Raw genomic sequence first — 8171 nt, 5'->3', positions numbered from 1 at the left:
GGAAAATATATTAAAAACGAATTTTAAAAATTAAACATTATTATTACTCAGATCAATTATTATTTTCCTGGTTTTCAAGTGACAATTTTTTTTTTTTTGATACCAGTAACTGAACTCAGTACCTTGTGCTTGCCAGGCAGGTGCTGTGCCACTGAGCTAAATCCTTGGCTCTCAAGAGGTAACTTTTTAAACTCTTTATTCCATCAACATTTATTAGTTGACATTTTCTTATGTCAACTTTTTGTGCATAAAATTATTATTTATTGTAAACAGAGCTTCATATATTCTTATTTTATTTATTGGGTTATTTTAATTTTCACACTTAAAATTCCCCATTGTTAATAGGTTGGGGGTCTTTCAAACAATTTCATATTTCCTCTTGATATATCTCTGTCCCTTTTTAATCACTTCTGCCATAATATTTTTCTAAGCACATCTTGTATCATCTTTGTGCTACATCTAGATGCAACCACTCCTTTCAGGAAAAAAATAGATTTAGTGGAGAATAATATTTCAAAACCAAGACATGATAGGAAGCTATATTTATTGCTAGGGTTATGTTCGCTTCCAGGCTTTTATAGTTAAATAAACCTCATGAAATTCTACTAAATTATATTGCATATATATGTAAATATATATAAATTATGCATTTAAATAATGAGTTTATTCTGATATCTGCAATTTCACTTCCACATAAGATTTTTTCTGAAAAAGTATTTTTCATCATTGCATATTTTAGCGTGCTTCATCACTAGTAAAAATGTTGCCTCTCAACGTCAGTGAATTTATACATTATTCAAATTATATTATACACTATATGTATAATACAAGGGCAGATTTCTGTGGAAGATGGTGATATAAGCACAGGCAATTAACTCCTTGGATAGTCATTGCAATAATTAAATGAAATATAAATAAGGAGCTTCTGAATATGAACTGGAAACTAAAGATAATATTAAAAATAATTGCAAAGAACTTTAGATATAGCAAAGGAAGACACAAAGAAGATTCTTTTCTCTCTGAAACTGTTTATCCCTTTAAAATAATAAAGATTAAACTTTTTGGGGGGGGACAAGGTCTCCCTATCTAGTTCAGGTTGGCCTTGAACTCACTATGTAGCCAAGTCTGTCCTCAAACTCTCAGTGATCTTCATGCCTAAGTCTCCTGAGTGGTGGGATTGAAGGTGTGTAGCACCATGCCCTGAAAGATAAATCATTTTAGAATATCTTAGATGCCTGCTGTCTGAGCAAGTGGCAAGTCCTCAATGAACTATGGAGCAGAATTTTTTGAGACAAGATCATGCTATGTTGCTCAAGATGTTCTCAAACTCCTGGGTTCAAGTGATATTCTCACATCAGACTTCTCAGTAGCTGGGACTACAGGCAAACACCACTGCTCCTGGCTTGGTCTTCCAATATATATTTGAAAGCAACTGGTCTTTTCTTTTTCAATTTTCATTTTTGATCTTTTTCATCTCTTTCTTTCCCCTCCCCCATACTTCCATTTCTTGGTCTGCTTCCCTTTTGCAAAAGATCTATCCCTCTATTTCCTATTATCTGTTATCTATTTTGCTCTTTAATAATATTTTGAATTTCTCAAACAAGAGAAGCTATGAGATTTTTAAGTTTATGTGTCTGATTTATTTCACTTACCATTGTACTCTTAAGGTGCGTCAATTGCCCTGCAAATGATGCAAGTTTATCCTTCTTTATGGTGATGTACTATCCTTCTTTTATAAATACATTTTCTTTATCCATTCATCTGCTGACCTAGTTGGAGGTTGCTTCCAAGATTTAACTATTATGACTTTTGCTGCTATTAGCATGAGAATTCATGTATCATTGTAGTATGACGTCTTTAGTTCTTTTGGGAAGATATCTAGAAGAGAATAGCTGAGTAGAGTGGAATTTCTATTTCTAGTTTGCTGAGGAATCTCCATACTGATTTTCATACTGATTTACTAGTTTACATTCCCACTAACAATGTAGAATGGTGGTTTCTTTTCCCCTGGAGCTTCCTCAGCATTTGCTATTATTTGCTTTCTTAATGATAGTTATTATTTCTTGAGTAACGGTGTATACCAGTGTTGTTTCATGTTGCATTTCTTGAATGGTCAGAGACGTTGAATAGTTTTTAATGAATTTATTATTATTTATACTTTTTTTTTCTGAAAAGTCTCTATTCATTTCAATTGCCCAGTTTTGATTGGGTCTTTTTTTTAAAAGATCTTTATATACTCTAAATATTAGTCCTCTGTCTTAAGAATAGCTGGCAAACTTTTGTTTTATTCTGTATGTTGTCTTTTCACTCTGTTGGTTGTTCCCTTTGCAGGGAAAAAGCTTTGTAATTTGATATGATCTTGATGTTATTTCTCGTACTATTTAGCCTCTGTTCAGAAAGTCCTTGCCTATGTTTTCAAGAGTGTTACATGTTATGTCTTCCAGCAGGTTCTTTCTGTTTTAACATTTAGATCTTCTACCCATTTTGTTTTTTAGTCTAGTGCATGGTGTGCTACATGCATCTAAATTTAATCTCTGGCATATGGATAGCTAGTTTTGCAGCACCATTTACTAAAGAGGCTATCTCTCCTCCAGTGTACATTTTTGTTTTGGCTCCTTTATCAAAGATCAGATAACTGAATGTGCCTGGGTTTGTTTCTGCTTATTCTATTCTGTTCCATTGATTGATATGTCTGCTTTGTGCAAATACCATACTCCTTTATTTTCCTGTTTGTTTTCAGAGACAGGGTTTTGACATAAAATTTAGATCGACTTTTAGCTCAAGGTGATTCTCAGCCTTCCGATGCTCGAATTATAGGTATACATCACCACACCCAGCAAGTGCCATACTCTTTATCACTATAGCTTTGCAATATAATTTGAACCCTGGGATTGCGATGCCTCCTGCTTTGCTCTTGTTACCCAAGATTCCTTTTTTTATTTTAAGTCTATTCTGGCTCCATATAAGTTTTTGAATTGTTTTCTCTAGATTTGTGAGGAATGCTGTTAGTATTTTGAACGGCATAGTTTTAAATCTATACATTAGTGTTGGAAGCATCACCGTTTTAAGACAGTAGACAACATACAGCAGTTCAGAGAGCTGAAAGAGCACTTGGGTTATGTTCTTGATATCGAGGCAACAACAAACTATTCTTCTGTAACTTCTGAAACCCGCTCCTTGTGAAAGAGAAGAAAAAAGAAAAAAAGGCAGGAAGGACAGCAGGAAAAATAATTGAATTTTAATTTATGGAGTCATGAATAGAAAGGCAAAGCAAATCTAAGGAACAAAGGAGGCTATAAAAGAGTTAAGAACAAGTTTATTATATTGGAAAATAGAAATATTAATAAAATGTATGCAAGTGTTTAAATCTGGATCTTTCTCCATGTAGGTTATTCTCCATGTCTTAAACATTTTAAAAATGTTTTCATGGTTTGTCTTATCCTTTTACCTTTCTTCATCACCTTGATAAATAACCATGTAATAATTCCAGAATAAGAACCCACATGAAACATGTCTGTAATGACACAAAAGTGACTAATGTAGAAACTGATTAAAAAATGAGTTCTAACGTAATACAAAACTACCTAACTACATAAAAATGACACATGTGGCATTACTTTGGGGTCAGAGAGTAATTAAATAGTAAAATTTTTGTGGACTAGAACAATGACAATGGACATCATACAATAGTGAATTATTTTGTTATCTGCCTCCTACAATACTCTAAAACTACATAATATATCTAATCTATGGCTCTGGAAGAAGATTTTTAACTAAGATGCTAACAGAATTTTTTTGTATTGGTTACATTTTGTAAGGTACTTCCGCATAAGACTGGAATTTAAGGCAGATGTGTCTGTCTTAAATATAGATGAAAAATAAAAATAGATATCACATAAATTCTAAGACTTGCAGTATTTAGAAATATAACTCTCTAAAAAAATAGAAATATAACTCCCTTTAATTAGTCAAACGAGGTAGGGGAAAATTTTTAGAATAACTTCAATAGGCCAAGTGAAGGCATGCCCATCACATTTTATTTTAACCTTGAATTTAATTAATTTGTCAATTTCCCATTCAGTCCTTCATTTAGACAACATTTATCCAGAAAAAGATCAAAGACAATGATCCCACAGGTATCAGATAAGTACAAGTTATCTGCAATTAAATCTAAGAAAGTGGATGTTTTAAAAATTATAAGTATGGATATGAATACTAGAGCTTATTAAAAGCAAATAAATACTTAACAATGTTTTGAGAGATACTTCTAGAAATAGCATCAGACTAATTAAAGATACTGAAATTATTTTAGGCACAAAGACTTCTATTACAGAGGTAGCCAAAATGATAGTGAAAAATAAGATTTTTTTATTTTAATCAGGAAATAAAGATAAACAGCGATGAAACCTAGTTTCAAAACATATGACCAGGACAGTTACAACAGTTGATCCATTGCATATTATTGTCTTCATAATAGTTTTTCAGAGTAGAAGATATAGGCATGATAGCTTATCCATACAATGTTAGTACAAAACTTCCTTATTAATGAACTAAGAGAAACTAGCTGTGTAACTAACTCTCTTGTATATACATATTTTTTTTCCTTCTTCCCTTTCTTCCTTTCTGCTTCGCAGCCTTTTGGCTAAGATTATGTAGAATCTGTTCTTATCAGTAAATGAGACATTAATTAAACAGTGGGGAACCCAGAACCCATGAAGAGCAAATGACAAAGGTGCAACTTTCAGGAAGTAGAACCATGACCTGTAAGTAACATTTCAGCAGTGAACATAAAAACGCAACATAGCTAGCTTAGTGAGATTTGGGTATGCGATAGACCGTGACAACTCTGAATATCAGTGTTTATCATAGGGCTCTTCCTCTTGTTCTACCTTTTTACACTGGATTTGTGTTGTGTTAGGAATAGGGTGGGGTGAGAAATAAATAACTTGCTTCTTTATCTCCCTGTCACCAGATCAAGAACAGCAAGCACCACGCCTGAGCCTAACCTACATCAGACAATAGAAAGTGGCTGATAAAGCTGGGCGTGGTGGTGCACGCCTGTAATCCCAGCACTCGAGAGGCTGAGGCAAGAGGATCATTGTGAGTTTGAGACCAGCCTGGGCTACAAAGTGAGCTCAATGCCAGCCTGAACTGCACAGTGAGACCCTGTCTCAAAAAGATTTAAAAAACAAACAAACAAAAAAAGTGGCTGATGAGACACAACTCAACAGAATCTGTGTGATTATTGTATATGATATGGCTTGACCTCTGGCTCTTTCCTTCTGGTAAAAGCAAAGGTGGGTACTGAATAAAGTTTATTCTTTCAGGCAAAGTTTCAGAACAAGACACATGAAGCAAAGTTAAACATAACCAAAAAGCTAAGAAAACCAGTTGTGGAAGTATAATGTGAGCAAGAAATAAATACCTATTATACTGTAAGCAGTGGAGATACCTTAGGGTTACTTAAGCAGCAAATCTCAATAATGCAAGCTGCTATGGGTTGACCAAAAATTTGGTGATTAGATATGACAAATTAGATATGTGTTCTTACATGAAAAGTTTGAAGAGTTTTCTCTGCTGTGTGAGGACATAGGAAAAAGTTAACCATCTTCAGTCTGAGAAGCAGCCCTCACCGAAGGTAAAATCTGTTACCACTTTTCTCTTAGACTTTCAGCCTTCATAACTGGTGAGAAATAGAGGCTGTTGTTTAAGTCACTCAGCCTATGGTAACTTAATATAGGAGCATGAACTCACTAAAACATAAGCTTATTGGAGAAACTGGTTTTTAATATATAACATAGTAGTATGTATAGCTCTGTGTTTAAATTTATTTGAACTAAGAAACTTAAAAAAAAAAATTCCAAAGTAACTAAAGAGATAAAAGGAATCTAAATAGGCAGATTTTTAAAAAGGTTTTTGGAAAAAAATGTTAAAGAGCTATTTCCCCAAACTACTAGGCCCAGATGGTTTTCTAAGCTGATTTATTTCAATCTTTCTCAAAAGATCTTTTTTCATAAAAAGATATAAACATACTACTCAACAACTTAGTAAAATGTAAGGTGATCCTAATGATACAGGAAAATAAAAACTCCCAACCTGAGTGATATCTGGGATGAGTTCGTGTTCTCTAAAATCGAAGAATGAATTTTAGGAACAATGGAGGTTAAGAGCAGAATATATTTATTGAGGGAAAGAAAAGAAAGTTTCTGTCCAAGAGAGGGACAGAAGGGGGGCCCGAGTGGGTTGCCCAAGACTCTGTCTTTTTTAGGGAGTTTTATAGAGCAAAGCCACGAGGTGAGGTGGGTCAGCCAATAAGAATTGTTCAGGTACAATTGATTAAATTGGGATCAAATAGGAAAGCGAGTCACCTAGCAAGCGGGTCACATAGCAAGCGGGCATGAATACAGAACAGGGGCTTTTCCTGTAAGGGGTTGGGTCAAGAACTCTTCCAGGTTATCGCTACCTATTTAGATTATCAGTCTCTGAGGTCCATCCTAGGGAGGTATGTGGGTGTATTTGTTTAGTCTTTGATCTTGAGATTTGGCCCAAGCAAGTACCACCTCTCCATTTGTAAGGTATCTTGTCTTCCATATTCACTCTTTCGAGGGCCTGGCCCTGTATGACTGACTGTTTATAATATTTTATCTAACTCAGCTGCCTATAACACTAATTCACTTTATATAATCAACACACTGTAATAATGATATATAACTTAAAAATTCACCTAAAACAAAAAAAAAAAAAAAAAAAAAGAAGAGGAAGAAAGGAGAGGCAGGAGAAGGAGACAATTTCTGAAAAAAGCCTCAGTTATAGGTAAAGATACTTTGTACTGGACTGGTTGCTTTCAGTTTGACACTGCCATTATTTCTAGTGCAGTAGGCATTCTAGATCTAAGGGGCACCTTCCTCGAAGGCCTTTGTCATTTGCAAGAACTTGCATATACTTTTGAAGACATAACGGAAATGGAAGTCACTGTTCTCAGGGGGGGTCACATGACCATGAAATGGCCTTTTGGATTTCCCTGGGAGCTGGGGAAATCTCTACTTGCTGCATTCCTTGACTCTCAGATTCTAAGAGATTGATTCTCCAAGTACATGTTGCATTCCAGATCTTTATTTTGCTACCTCAACTCCTTCCACATATGTACTCTTTTAAACTCTGTAGCATTTATAGTACCTCTGCTCCTCTGACCAAACCAAGAGTAAATACGTATACTTGTAGCAGAATGGCCTAAGGGGGACATAATTTAGGAAAGGGGATCTGAAAGTGATTCCGGAATAGGCTCACTTTTAAAGGCATTAATGATTCCCCTGCCAGTGGTAAATGAGATTCTGATAATCTCTGTCATTATGAGAGAGACTAAGGAATAGTGGCAAAATTGAGTATGAGCAGTACTATCTATGAAGTAGGGGCTGAGCGACTAAACCTAAGCAATAAAGAGTTAACGTTTTAAATATTTAGACCTCAAACGTAGATATTTGTTGGTCTATATTCCACTTCTGTCCTGAGTGATAGGTCCCTACAACGAGGTGCCATGGCTGAAAAGGAAAGCAAGAGAAACAAGAAAGGCATAATTCTGGGATCAGGGGGCATAGTCAGACTGCAGCCTCGATTACCAATCTCAGTAACCTTCTATTGAGAAAGAACAAAGGAAGCAGTTAGGCAAAAGGGAGGATATCAATGGTTTTAGCAAGGACAATACAACTTAATTATCATAGGAGTGAGACTTGACTTAGTCAGCCATCATGTCATCATTTCTTTGGAGATATCTCAGCAAAGGATTTAGGATTGACCTCATGGCTTTCCACAAGGACACAGGTTCTGCAATCTTTTCCTTTCCACCAATGCTTTTGCTAGACTCCCTCCAGAACTCAACAATCATGGCTTGGTCAGGCCTGAGGAAATACACTGAAAAAGTAACTAAGAATATCCATCTCCACAGATATTTGATTAGATTTTTGTTTTTGTGTTGCTACTTGGATACTCACAAATGCTATAGCTCTGTTCTTCATATAATAAGCTCCCCTACTTTAACTCTCATTCCTCCCCCCATCCCCTATCTATTTCTCTCTTGGTTTTGTTTTTGTTTTGAGACAAGTTCTTGCTATGTAGTTCATGCTGGCCTGAACTCACTAGGTAGCCCAGGCTGGGGATTACTGGGTTATGCCACC

The sequence above is a fragment of the Chinchilla lanigera genome, unplaced genomic scaffold (assembly GCF_000276665.1).
Source record: "Chinchilla lanigera isolate Chin_1 unplaced genomic scaffold, ChiLan1.0 scaffold00004, whole genome shotgun sequence".
NCBI lineage: Eukaryota > Metazoa > Chordata > Mammalia > Rodentia > Chinchillidae > Chinchilla > Chinchilla lanigera.
Note: the sequence above shows the minus strand (reverse complement) of the source record.